Genomic DNA, 14,092 nt, shown 5'->3' on the forward strand with positions numbered 1-14,092 from the left:
TCTGTCTTTCATGCAGGAATCCCACAAGTGGCTTGTTATTGCTCATTCTAATTTTCCATTAAAAAAAAGGGTAAAGCAGGAATGCCATTCTTAAAAGACAGAGAGATTCCAGCTGAAACACACCAAACCGAATGTTTTATGTATATTATATATTTGTTGTGTATTTAAAGAAACAAACATAAATCATAAGCTAAGTCCATATATTTGAAAACGAGAAAAGGGGTTATAAACCAAATTGCATCCAATTACATGCATTTACATCACGCCCCCCCCCCCCCCGTGATAAAAAAGAAGAATAAAAGTTCCACAACCAATTTTTAAAAAAAGAATAAAGAAACGAAACAAGCACTAAGGTGAAACATGTTCTCATTTGTTGAATATTATGTCACAAGATTGGAATCTCATCTAAAAACTTTTTAATAAAACGTTTAAAATCATTGTTCCCCACATTTTTACAATTTTTCCTAAATACGTGCCCCTTCAAAATGATTGGCTCAGTACGTTACTGATTTGCAGGGAATTAATGAAAAAGATTGTTGCTCATAAATGAGGGAATGTAATTAGTAGGCCTTACAGCCTGTTTCTTCGAATTTTGAAAGGAAAGAAGACATTTCCCACTGACAAATGTTGTGTGAAGAATACACTTCATCATAATTTATTTTCTCTCAACCAAAGACGACCCGGGATATTTTTGGCGGGGCGAGGGCATATGACGACCTTTATTCTCAATTGAAAAAAAAAAAAAATTGGTGTTTTTTTTTATGAGAATATATATAACTTCAACTTTAAGGATTCACCTTCCAAGATGCAATCCTTTTTTCAACAATTTGAAATACATATTTTTAGAACATATCATATAAACCACATGTTCATTGAAATACAGTCGTAATACAAGACCAATAGTAGGCTATGCCACTCCTTGTTTTTATTATCTTCTTTCTTGTCTCTTCCTTCTAATTCCTTTTTTCTTCTTCTTTTCTGTATTGTTTCTTTGTTTTTACTTCTCGAAAAATAATAGGGAGTGGTCGCCCCTGCTCTCAATTAGTTCACCCTTGCTCCCCATCTGTATTCCCCCCGTTTTCCCCTTTGAAATTATTTGCCAGCAAAGGGGAGGGGGGTTGCGTACCCGTCACGGTCTGTCTCTCATAGTTCAGTCGCTTTTGCCGTAGTAGTCAATTTGACATGTAAACAGTCGCCCTGCGAACCGAGCGGCGCTGTGGCTTAGTTGGTTAAAGCGCCTGTCTAGTAAACAGGAGATCCCCGGTTCAAATCCGGGATTGCCTTTTTTTTCTTTCCTGATTAGCAATCGTTTTTTTAGAATAGTAAGTCTATTCCCAAAAGTGCCTCTATATTCATTGCATCAATATTCATTCTTCTGTACACTTGACATTGTTTTAATTGATGATATGATTTGTAAATAAAATATTAGCACTAAAAATAAACTCGACGTCCGTTTTGGAAGAGTGACAACGTTTAAAAAAAACCACCAAAGGTTGCGTATTCGAACGAGCTGCTTAATCATTGATGATTGATGCATTATGGATATGAAACTAATTTTCTTCTCGAATATGTCATCAAATTTGGTAAACTTCCAGATCAACCTTCTTAAGGTCCTTTTTATTGTTAAAGGGCAAGTCCATCCCAACAAAAAGTTGATTTGAATAAAAAGAGAAAAATACAAGAATAACACTGAAAATTTCATCAAAATCGAATTTCACAAAACAGTTATATGCACACCCTGGCTGGTATACAAATGAGGAGACTGATGACGTCATCCACTCGCTATTTCTTTTGTTTTTTATTATATGAAATATTCCTAATCTTCTGATTATCAAGTGAAACAACGATTAATTCCTTCCTGAACATGTGGATTATCATTGTTTAATACTTTATGGTTCAGTCAAGTTGGACCTTATTGTCAAATCTGTAAAAGTTAAAATATTGTATAATTCAAACAATAAAAAACAAAGGAAATAGTGAGTGATGGACATCATCGACTGACTCATTTGCATGTCACTGAGTTGTGAAAAATAAGCGAAACTTTAAAATGCCTTATTTTACATCCGATTTTGATGAAATTTTCAGCACTATGCTAGTTTGATTTTTCTCTATTTATTCAAATCAACATTTTCTTGGGGTAGACTTGACCTTTAATATAAACATTATAAACATAATCATTATTAATATCCTTGCTCTTATTATTAGTTCCCTTTATCATCATCATCATCTCATGAGCATCATCATCGTCGTCGTTTTCGTCGACATCACCATCGAGATCATCAACAGCCATAACACTATCAAATCTTTATCATCTTGATCTCGATTAAGAAAGGTGTCCCAATACACGCCCCAAATTAAAATACTGTTTGACCCGTCACCTGCTTTATATCCGGCTTTATTTAAAAAAAAATATATATATATATACATGTATCTTCTACTAACCGGGTTTTTTTTTTCTTATCACACGGAAACAGTATGGTTGTTAGTTCCTAAAAGGGGGTTGATTTTTGTAATATGTGTCGGTCTTTGACAACCTTCCAGTTATGTTATTCATTAATGCTACGTTATTATATGTGTTGTAAGGCATTTAGAAACGTTTGGTATAATATCAAGCACTTTGGAAATACAATATATTATGTTTATCATTATTTAGCCTTCAATCGGGCTAGCAATAGTCTTTTCTATTCCACCATCAGCATCTTCATGCGAACTCATAGTGGAGTGTGCATGCTTGTAAAAGCAAATAAATCGTTTCTAAACCACAATCTGCACTTTCTTTCCTATCATGTTGTTGCTTAGCAACTAGACGCTTCCTCTTTATGCTCGTTACTTGACCAGTCAATTTATCCGATTTGGAACAAGGGCTCAAACCGGATTACATGCCCCTTCACTTAAACCCTTTTCAACTCAAAGGAAATGTTACAAAGGAGTATAGTTAGTCTCAAATTTTCTCTATTTATCCACCAGCTAAGAATGTAAGAAGAAGATTAAATGAATGGTGAGCACAAAAGGATTTTAATGTAACGGTACTGTTCAGAAAATTCTTCTCATTTCAGCAAAGACATGCAGACTCACGCGTCATGATTTGTTATACGTCAATAAGATATTTGCTCATCAATTTTGATTAAGCTTGGTTTCAAACGATTTATTGAAAATTCTGGAACCACCTATATCTTGTGAAGCAATTAGGATGTTCTTTCGAGCGCATTAAATACACAATTTCTTTTGCATTAAACTAGTGTGCAACTGGATGCTGCATACATGACATATTAGACTTGGCCTCAGATATGACAGATGGGCACCCAAAACTGGTCTTGATATTGATGCAAGCTTGAACCGACCTAGAACGAACTGAATCTCATATCATCCGACCATCTCATCTGAGATAATGATTTTATTATGTCAACTAACTGAATGGTATTGATAAAATGCCGTCTCGCCCAACGAAAGACATCTACTCCAGCCAGGCATCGGAGGTGGACGCGCGGATGACGGCAACCATCAAAGCCACGAACGAACTCCAGAGGAAAACAAAAGAGATTGATAAACAGCGACAAGGGAGCATCCAGGTCTACCATCAACGGAGAAGTGAATTGAAACAATTTCTGGCTGGGTTGTATACCGATAGTGGTGTCCATGGAAAACATGACGCTGCACCAAGTGAAGGAGTGAGGGATGGAAGGAGAGAGGAAATGGAGAAGAAAACACGAAGGAGAGGGAAAGATGATAGACCAATAAGACGTCATCAGAGTAACCAGACCACAGCTGCCAAGTTTCTCTCTGTTGGGTTTGGAGGGCTTAATGGTCTCGGTTTACCAACGAGTGACGATGATACGGAGTCATCTAGTGATGATGATAGTGATTGTAGTGAAATTAAGCAAAGTGACGACCTAAAAAAAAGTTCCGAGAGGGAAAACAAAGATGACGACGAGAACTATTGTAAACCTCGGCGAGCTGGGCCTAAGCTGCCGAAAATTATCAACGCTCGACCTAACGCACGAAGGCGTTCCGTCTCAGATATGGGACGAAAGTTTGATATTGCTCAATTCAGGCGACGCTTCAGTCAATTCAGTCGCTGTGTTGACGAAAGGAAGTTTATACGAACAGACGTCGATTGTGAGGACGGCGACGGGTTACGACCTCCACCATTGACGAGATCGACGTTAGCCAGCTTGGATTCAAAGCCGACTCATCTGCATGCTAAGATTCAACAATGGTGCGATAGCATCGGTGACGATTGGTTCGGCAGTGCCAGTAAGGATGATGGCGATGATTTAAAAAGCAAAACCGACGAAACAGTTCTTAAAATAGTTGAGCGACAAGAGAGCAACTCCAGGAAAGGCGTTCCCGACAGCCAAGACATGAAAACGAACGAAAACCAATTTCTTCATCTCCCATCTTGGTCATTGTCGCGTTCTAGTTCCCGCCATGTATCCCCTTTACCACCATCATCACACTCGCGTAGCAGACGATCAAGTCATGCAAAGTTACCAAGAACTCCAAGAAATAGTGACAGATCAAAGAGACCCACTGAATCGGATGTCGACGATCGGTGTGATATTGAGTTGGTTGATGGTGGATTCGGTCTCGACGGAACGAGAGTGGTGAAGATAGCTAGTCTTCCAGTGTCCAGTTTGATCAAGGAGGTCGATCGCGCTGGCGATCATCTAGTCCCTGGTAATCGGAATCACATCGACAAGAGAGTCCACTTCGTCGTCGATGGCGGGGAAGTCAATAACGTCTCAACAACACGTCTAGGTTCATTACCAAGGCTGAAATCTCAGGACAGATCCCAGATTGATGCTGGGGTAGAACTAGAAGGCTCGGAGTTCGAAGTCAAACTCTCGATGAGGAGTGATACAACTAAAGATGGCACCAAAGTGTGGCACCATTCGTATCATGAATGTAAGGTATATCGCGGAAGAGATAGAGCAATAAGCCTCGCAGATCCGTTGACGTTAGATCGTCAGGCTCGAGCACAAACTCGAGTGGTGCAACGACAGCGAGCTCGTATGAGGAGAGAGTCGTATACGTACTCGGCCAATGCTAGTATTGATGCAGCATTGAAATACGACCTCAGGAAATGGAGTCTTTGATATGATACTCAGTAAACGAAAACAATTATACAGAATGTTGTTGTTGATTTTGGATGTAAGGTGTGTCCCATCCAGATGTGAATATTTACGCCTAAAAAGGAGTCAATAAGGCATCGAAAATTGTCTCGTTTCAGGTTTCCATATATCATTGACGTCTTTTAGAAATGGAGTTGAAATTGGGTTTTTTTTTTTCCACAATGAGGAGTTTTCGTACCGTGATCATTGTCGAAAATTGGTGAACCGGAACAGCAGTGTCGTCCTAAGTTTCAGAGCTGACAAAAATTGCAAATGATGTCGTTTGCCATGAGGCCAGGATGAAACTGCTGTTTTGATTCACCAATTTTCGACAAAGACTTCTTGGTTGCCTTTTGTCATGAAGAGCATTTGACAATAAATTATCTATGTTCTTAAAAGCGTTCTGCGTACTAGCTGCGAGGAAGCCCCCTACTCATTCGTTAATACATTTCGGGTTGCACGTAAATTAATTTTAATTCATAACGTTAATGGGTGATTTCAAGTTCAGCGTTGACCTTTTGGTGTTGGTGTTAGGTCAAGTTTTACACGATTATTACACCAAACATAACATGAAGTTGGTCACGAAAGGTCCCTCACTAGTTGTTTAGAGGTCAATGATGTGATCTGGATCAGTTTTACAAAATCTGAATAAGTTTTTGAGCTAGGGGGAGGTATCCAAATTTCAACACAAACACCAACACCAATGCCAACACCGGACTTGAAATCACCCAATGATTCGTGTCTTAACAAAAATTTTCGTGAGCCTCTTTTGTTAGATGAGAAGAATCAAGAGCAGGGTCCCGTAACACAAAGGTTAGCGATTAATCGTACGCTTGATTTTTACGATTGATTGTACATTGTAGTCAATGCAATCAATCGTAGAAAAATGTTCTACGATCATTGCTAAGCTTGGTGTTACAGGCCCCAGGACGCTCTTTAACCTTATTTGGTTTTCAATGTTTACGCCACTTAAATGAATAACATAATTTGGGATTCTCTTGTTCACACCTCTTTAGATCTATATATTATCTTGCGTGTAATATATATTCTGAATTTTATTTTGAAATATTTTTAAAATTAAAGTTTAATATCTGGAACCCGGTGAAAGGCGGTGATACATAATAGGGTGCAAAATAACGCGATTCTGAGAGGAAATATATGAGGAAGCAAAGCGACCGAGCTTTAAAGTAATTGCGCCCTTTATAGCACATATCTTGAGGCATCAAATTCGCCTTTGAATGGTGAGGGTGAAACCTTCTAAATACATTTCTGTCTGTATGTTTTCTCTTTTGCGGGATTTTGCGTCCTCGCAAAGTACCACTCGGGACACCTGCCTCCTCTGCCCTCGATACACACAACTGACAATACAAATAACAAAAAGAAAGTATTGGCTAAGAGGGTGAAAGTTTCATCTTTACCATGTCATTTCAATTTTTTTTGAAAATTTCTTCGCTTTTTAGATAGGCCTATTTCATAATTTGTTATCTTTCTCATTTTCCTTATTATAATAATCTTATTTCTGTCTTTTTCAGCTTTATTCCGTTCCCATTTACGATTCCAACAAACTTATTCTATTCATTTGCTTATGAAAAGCTCATTGGTTTTCTTTGAATGTGTAAATTGTGCAATGTATATGATATCTATAGTTTAAAGTAGTAAATGACAATCAAACGCGTGCCTTGAATTTTTATTTTATTGATGTAAATGTATTATTTTTCAGCGTAGATGCTTTTAGTGAATTGGCCTAAATTTGCAATAATCAGTACTCTCAATGTGAAATGATGTTTCCCAAGCAAATATATCTTTATCATCATAGTAGTTGTCGAATAGATAAAACTAAATTACGTTTACAAAAGAGATGTACGTTGTGTATGCAAACGAAACTGGTAATGCCCACCCCCCTCGGGTAGAGACATAATTTGAAAATGAAACATGAAGTAAGGATGTGTGCTTGTGTGCGAGTGTAAAATGTGAAAAAAGATAGAAAAGTGTGAGGTGTGTTTCGAAAAAAGAAGACTGGGAGGGGGGGATGGGGAAGACAGTTTCAAATGACTTACTGAAACAGATATTAGCTTATTGATGTAGAAATAAAGTTGATCGATCACTCAAAATTATCATAAAAAACATTATAATTTCTTTACCATTATTTTTTTTGAGGGAAGCTACAGATGTTTTTTTTTTTTCAATACAATCCCTCTTCTCCCTCGGATGAATAGACTGCGAAGTAGATGTAGAAATAAAATTGATTGATTAATTCAAATTATAAAAAAAAACAGTCTTGTTTCTTTACCATTTTTTTTTTTTTTTTTTTTTGGGGGGGGGGCTTCAGATGTTATTTCAATACAATCCCTCTATCTTCTCCCTCTGGTGAATAGTGACTGCGAACATGGCGAAGTGAAGATGTTGATGTCCGAGCCTTGTTGAGATAATCCCTAGTAACGGATTTAATACCGGTGAAGTTATCTGGCTTCTCTCACCTTGTACTGGCGGGTCCCCCGTTCCTCTTAGGTGTTTTTTCCGATGATTGAAAAGAGAGGTGGAAAGAGAGGGTGAGAGTGGGAAAGAAACCAATCAAAGGGAGATATGTAGAGAGGGGGCAGGGAGGGGGAGAGAGGAAGAGAGAATGCATGGGGAGAAGAGGGGGGGGGGGTAGAGAGAGAGAAAAAAACCGAGGCGGAGGTGGACATGGTGGATGTAGGTTGAGTATTTACATGTATATGTAGGTGCGGGATAGGCGTTATGTGAACATCATAATGATCTGCGCCTCGGAATAGTTTACCCAAAGAGTTTACCAGATAGATGGCGCATAAAAATGTGTTGTGTTTATTACTATCACCATGCAGAAAATACTAATAAAAGTTTTTGAACAATTATCATCAAACACCATATAGACCTTCAAAGAGTAATTGAAAAGTTTGAAACTGATTATTTTACTATACCACATACATAATGAAACAAAAGAGTAAAATTTCACGAAAGAACGCATTAATCTCAAGATTAATAAGGTACAGATTAAAGATAGCAGGTAGAAAGGTTAGCAAGAATATATTAATTTCTGAATTATCTTTTAGCTATACTCTATATCTATTCATGGAGAGAGAGAAAGAGAGAGAGAGATGAAGAGGGGACAGAGGGGTAAAGAATGAAATAAAATGAGCCTTAGAGAAGTAGAAGGGTGCCTGGAGGGGGCTATTTTAAGAGTGTCAATACATACGAACAAGTAACAACAAATACGAGCCAGGAATGTAAATTGAAAGCAGGTTGTTTGAACAGTTTATTGGTTTCTGTTACCGAGTGCAAATCAGGTAGATACACAGAGGGTGGACTCGAAAACAAAAGACGGAACAAAAGAAACATGCATTTTGCCAACAGAGTGGACCTTCAATCTGGGCAACAATAATTCATTAAAAAGGTATGAGAAGGGAAGACAAGTAACTTTTGGTGAATAAGAAGATAGGCTCTTCAAAACCTTAAGAGTTGGTCGAACAGGAGATAAGCACTCAGAAACGGTTCATTTTGATAAGAGACATGTATGGTATCTGTTGCTCCTTAGGAATATAGCCCCCCTCCTTAGGAATCTAGAACGAAATCTAGGAATCTAGCCCACTTCTTAGGAATCTAAAAGGAAAAAGTGTGACGAACAGTTCCTGTATGTTTGAAGTTATACTGAATATAAATTGGTTTGATGTGATTTTTATGAGGAGTAACTTTGAAGAAGAGTCTCGACCATGATGTAAAATGTGAAATATTTTGTACATGTACCCTGGATAAAAAGCTGGAAACCAATATGGGAGTGTCCACCATCATAGTAAAGCGTCGTCATTAATATCGCAACATCGGCATCCATTTGTTTCCGGTTTCTTCAAACTCGACACCGACTGGAAAGGTCTTTTATGTAAGAACAAATTTTAAAAAACGATCTCGAAATCTTCATTTTTCTACCCTGTCTGGAATGAATTAGTATCAGAAGGAACAATATTTGTATTGTGTTTGCTTCGAGGATTTAATGAAAATGAATCCTACGAGAAAGTCGGCCGTCAATCTCGTCATCCTAAGAAAACTTCTTTTTGACGTTCTGTCTTGACTGAATGTGTATCAGAAGAAACACTACAGTATTTGCATTTCTTTTTCTCCGTGGATGAGATAAGAATTAGTGCATCATATAGAATAAAACGTCGTCAATCTCGTCGCCGTAATTACGGGAATTTTTATTTTTTGTTCTGTCTTGAATGAATTGATATCCGAAAACAGACTATTTGTATTTTGTTTGCTTTGTGGATGAGATAGAAATTAATGGATCACAGGAGAAAACGTCGTCAATCACGTCATCATATGTAAATTTAATTTTCTCAGTTCTGTCCCGAATGAATTGATACCCGAAAACAGACTATTTGCATTTTGTTTGCTTCGTGGACGAGAAAAGAATTAATGGATCACAGAAGAAAACGTCGTCGATCTCGTCATATGTAAACTTTTATTTTCTCAGTTCTGTCCCGAATGAATTGATATCAGGAAATACACTTTTTGCATTTTTTTTTTTGCTTCGTGGATGAGATAAGAATTAATGGATCACAGAAGAAAACGTCGTCGATCTCGTCATCGTCATATGTAAACTTTTGTTTTCTCAGTTCTGTCCCGAATGAATTGATATCAGGAAATACACTTTTTGCATTTTGTTTGCTTCGTGGATGAGAAAAGAACTAATGGATCACAGAAGAAAACGTCGCCACTCTCGTCATCATATGTAAACTTTTATTTTTTCAGTTCTGTCTCGAATGAATTGATATTAGGAAATACGCTACATGTATTTGTATTTTGTTTTCTTAGTGGATTTGACAAGGTTGGATCATTAAGGAAAGGGTCATGAAATATCTCGACATCATATGGAAACTTTTTTCATAAGTCTTGAATGACATGGTTTCAGAAAAAAACACTATATTTTGTTTTGCTTCTTGGATTTGATAAGAATGGGTTGTAGAGCAAATCGTCATCACGCTCTTTTGTATTCTTGAATGATTTGGTATATCAGAAATACACTCTTTGTATCTTATTTTCTTCTTGTATTTGAGAAGAATGGATCGAGGAAAACGTCGCCAATCTCGTCAGTCGGATGTCTTCTTCAGTGCCAGTCACAACAAACTCGAGACGGACCACCACAAGAATATCGACGACATCAGCTCCTCGTATCGCGAGTTCATGAGGAACCATAAGAAGGAGGTCTGGGAGGTGCACCGTACTCTGAACGCCATCAAGCAGACTGATAGTCTTACGTTTGCCGATGGCAAGCGGAGGACGAATTTTCACCTCGCTGCCGTGAAGGCGCGGAAGGAGTTCGCCTCGATGCGTCCGGGGATCTTAAAACGGGAACCGAAACTCATGAACATCGCTGAGCTCCAGCACTGGCACGAATCCGTTGCACCAACTTCACCTACAGCAGATACAGGACAACATGAATCTTCTACGACGAAAGAAAGTGGGTCGAAGAACGCGCCAATGGTCGCGGAGGCGGGAGCGATTCCAAGCAGACGACATACGTTTCCATCTGTGAATAAAATTTCCCAACAACCCCGCCCTGAGGGCATGGTGCCATTAGATGTTATTCGTAGGCGGTCATCTGCAGGTGGTATCCAATCCAATAAGACATACTTAGAACCAATCCATAGGAGTTCGATGAGGGATTTCCATCAGAGATCGAAAACATCTATTGGACGATATCGATTATCGGATGGACCTAAAAAATAAGACAATACAGAAAGTTTGTGATGAATACATTTGATTAAACCTTGCGCCAGGGCTGAGTGTTTTGAGAAAATTGAAAATAATATCTAACTCGATTTCAGGAGGAGCAGTGCAGAAAGCAAGGATCGCCTGGTTTATTTTTATTGTCTTGGCGTTGAATTATTAGACGTGTAAGAATAGACCCATTCGGCATGATCCAAGTTTGCGCATAAAATAACCATTATTATTTGTCATTATATGGAAAGTTTAATAATAGACCTTTATTCGGCGTAATTCAAGTTTGCTTATGAAACTATGATATTTGCTATTATTGAGAGTTAAAAAATAAACCTTATCGGCCTACCCATAACAATGATTTATTTCTTCCATTCTTTTGATATTTGATGGGCCATTTAGCAACTTCATCCCGTTTTAATTAAAAATTTCGGGAAATAAGCGGGGTACAGCCAGGAAACTGACATTTGGGAGCAGAAAATATGAAGCACTCAATGGAAGTTATTACTTCATACTTCTATTACTACTGTGAAATATTTTCATCCCTCAATATTCTATTTTATTTGTCTTGGTCTTACCCAGATAAACCTTTTCATTACGCATTTACGCGTATTCGTGCCGCCACAAAGAAAAATTCTGCATACGATCATGCTCATTATTGATTTGATTTGATTCATTGTTTTCTTCTGCATTCATAGCATTCGTATACAATACACTTTTTCATTACATAAAAAACATAATAATTGGTTGTTTTTTTTTTGGCATGAATCATAAAGAAAAAATTGGACTAAATATAAGTCATTCTAAACAAAAATGATCTACTACCAAATAGTTTTAACATTCACAGTTTGCAAGAGAAGGATTGTCATTATAAGCAGATTGATTGAAAAAAAGGTCGGTCCGAATCTTGCGCATCGACCTACTTCTTCAGTTTTTAACCAATTCTCATGAAACTTGGAACACATATTGGTGTTGGGGTAAAGATGTGCAAGGCACATACTTCGCATGTGCCTGAAATTGTGTTGCCATGGTAACTGTATATTATGGCAAAAATATGGTAAAAATCTTGCAGTTTGAACCACTTCCTCAGTTTTCAACCAATTTTGTGTGTGTCATAAATTATGTTACCATGGTAACGGCATAATATATAAAGTGAAAAGTTATATAAAAATATTTCGGATAGAATTACTTCATCAATTTTCTACCTATTCTCATGAAATTTGACTCGCACATATAGGTTTCGAGGTAAAGATGTGCGAGACACATATTTTTTGCTTGTTAGAAATTGTGTTGACATGGTTACACCATATTAATTTTTATGCCCAAAATTAGGTAAAAGTGTTGCGGTTCGTACTAAATCAGTTTTCAACCAATTCTCATTGAATTTGGCTCACACATTGGTCTTGAGGTAAAGATGTGCAAGACATATTACTTTATATGTCAGAAATTGTGTTGCCATGGTAACATCATATATTTTAAAAACAATATGCAAAAGTCTTGTGGTTTGAACTACTTCATAAGTTTATAACAAATTCTTATGATATTTAGCTCACATATTGGTCTTGGGGTCAAAGTAGGCAAGACATATTTTTTCCATGTGTTTGGAACTGTTGCCATGGTAACGGCGTACGGCGGGGGTATTAATCACCTTCAGTGATAGAATTAAAATATTATAATTGACATTTCTTTTCCATCATATATAAGAAATGTACGAGATTTTGATATCAAAGAAATAAAACTGTTTTCTTTGTAACACTCACATACCATTGTACGTGACGCTTAATTATTCAAACAACTTGATAAGGTTTGAAATATACTCTTGAATAGGCCTATACCAAATTTATCATATGATACATCGTGGTTTATAAATGAGGATAGGCAAAGTTCTGACTTTGACTTCTGACTTTGAAACAGAGGGTCGTGGGTTCAAATCCCAGCCAAGGCGTAATTTCCTTCAGCAAGAAATATATCCACACTGTGCTGCACTCAACCCAGGTGAGGTGAATGGGTAAACCCGGTAGGAAGAAATTCCTTGAAAGCTTTGAGCGCCTATAGGTAGCCCAGCTAAAGCCGTGCACTGTAAAAACTGTGGTGTTAAAACTGACACCAGTGGGTGTTAATAGAGGACCACACCCTCTGGTGTTAAAATTACACCCTAGAGATTGAATATAACACCAAAGAGTGTACATGTAACAACCAAAGGTGTTGCAATAACACCTATAGGTGCTAAACTAAGACTGTCAATTTAACACTGGTGTAAATCACTGGTGTGGTCCTCTATGTACACCGGTTAACACCGCAGTTTTTGCTGTGTGATAATAATAGCAGGGCCCGCTGGGAGAACAGTTTTCAGAACTGAAGTGGCTTCCCTGGGTTAATATACCTATATTATTATATATGATTTTAAAGTAGAAAAAATGAAATAAAATAAGGTCGATTGATTGATTGAATGAATGGTTGATTGAGCTTTTACGACACTGCCAACACAGTGTTTCATATAACTGTCTGATTATTAATCTGTAAATGTAGTATTTGTTATACGTCTTGGCTTGTCTTGGGTTAAGTCGGCATGCAGGCTTGCTGTACTCCGCCAACTTTGTTAAGAAACGCGAGGTCACCGAGTACACTAGACTTTTGGGTGATTTTTTTATCTGAAGGAGTCCAGTGAGTTTATTAGAGTTGTATCCATGTTCAGTAATCATTCCAGTGTTTATAGTGGTTCGAGGGAAAAAGCTGTATCTATGAGCATCACTTTTGACTAGCTGACTTTGGAGTTTGGTTTATTTCCCAGAGTCGTGGACAATTCTGCAATAGCATAGTTATTAAAAGACATTGTGCATGGCCGATCATCAAAAAAATGTGAATAATAATAATAATAAGAGCTATAGCCTGTAAAACAGAAATACCTACAATGAAATTAAGGAAAATCAAGCAAACCTTTCGTGGACGAAGTTTTCAGGGTTTATGGCAACAAGACCTTTTATTATTTGGAACATTGGGCAAGCTATGTTTCTGTCTATCTTCCCACCCCACCAACGAATCCCATTCTAAGGCCCGTAACCATGGTAACATGGTTGTGACGCTGCTAGTTCGTCTGTAGTTCCCCATACAGAACAAGCTGCCTTTCTCTGAATGGCTTCTATCTTCTGGGTATCCTTCTTGTAATGGGGATCCCATGCAACGCAGGGGAGGGGGAGGGGGTGTATTTCAGGATTGGTCCCACCAACGTTTAGTAGGAAAGTTTTATT

At 37.7% G+C, this 14,092-nt stretch overlaps 1 non-coding gene across 1 annotated transcript; it reads left to right on the forward strand.

The window, feature by feature from the left end:
* The first annotated feature begins 1,210 nt into the window (after nt 1–1,210).
* On the forward strand, nt 1,211–1,283 carry TRNAT-AGU (transfer RNA threonine (anticodon AGU)). The gene has a single exon. It is a non-coding gene; the product is annotated as a tRNA-Thr (tRNA).
* The last annotated feature ends 12,809 nt before the right edge of the window (nt 1,284–14,092 follow it).

This window comes from Lytechinus pictus, chromosome 7 (genome assembly GCF_037042905.1).
Source record: "Lytechinus pictus isolate F3 Inbred chromosome 7, Lp3.0, whole genome shotgun sequence".
In the NCBI taxonomy this organism is placed as follows: Eukaryota; Metazoa; Echinodermata; class Echinoidea; order Temnopleuroida; family Toxopneustidae; genus Lytechinus; species Lytechinus pictus.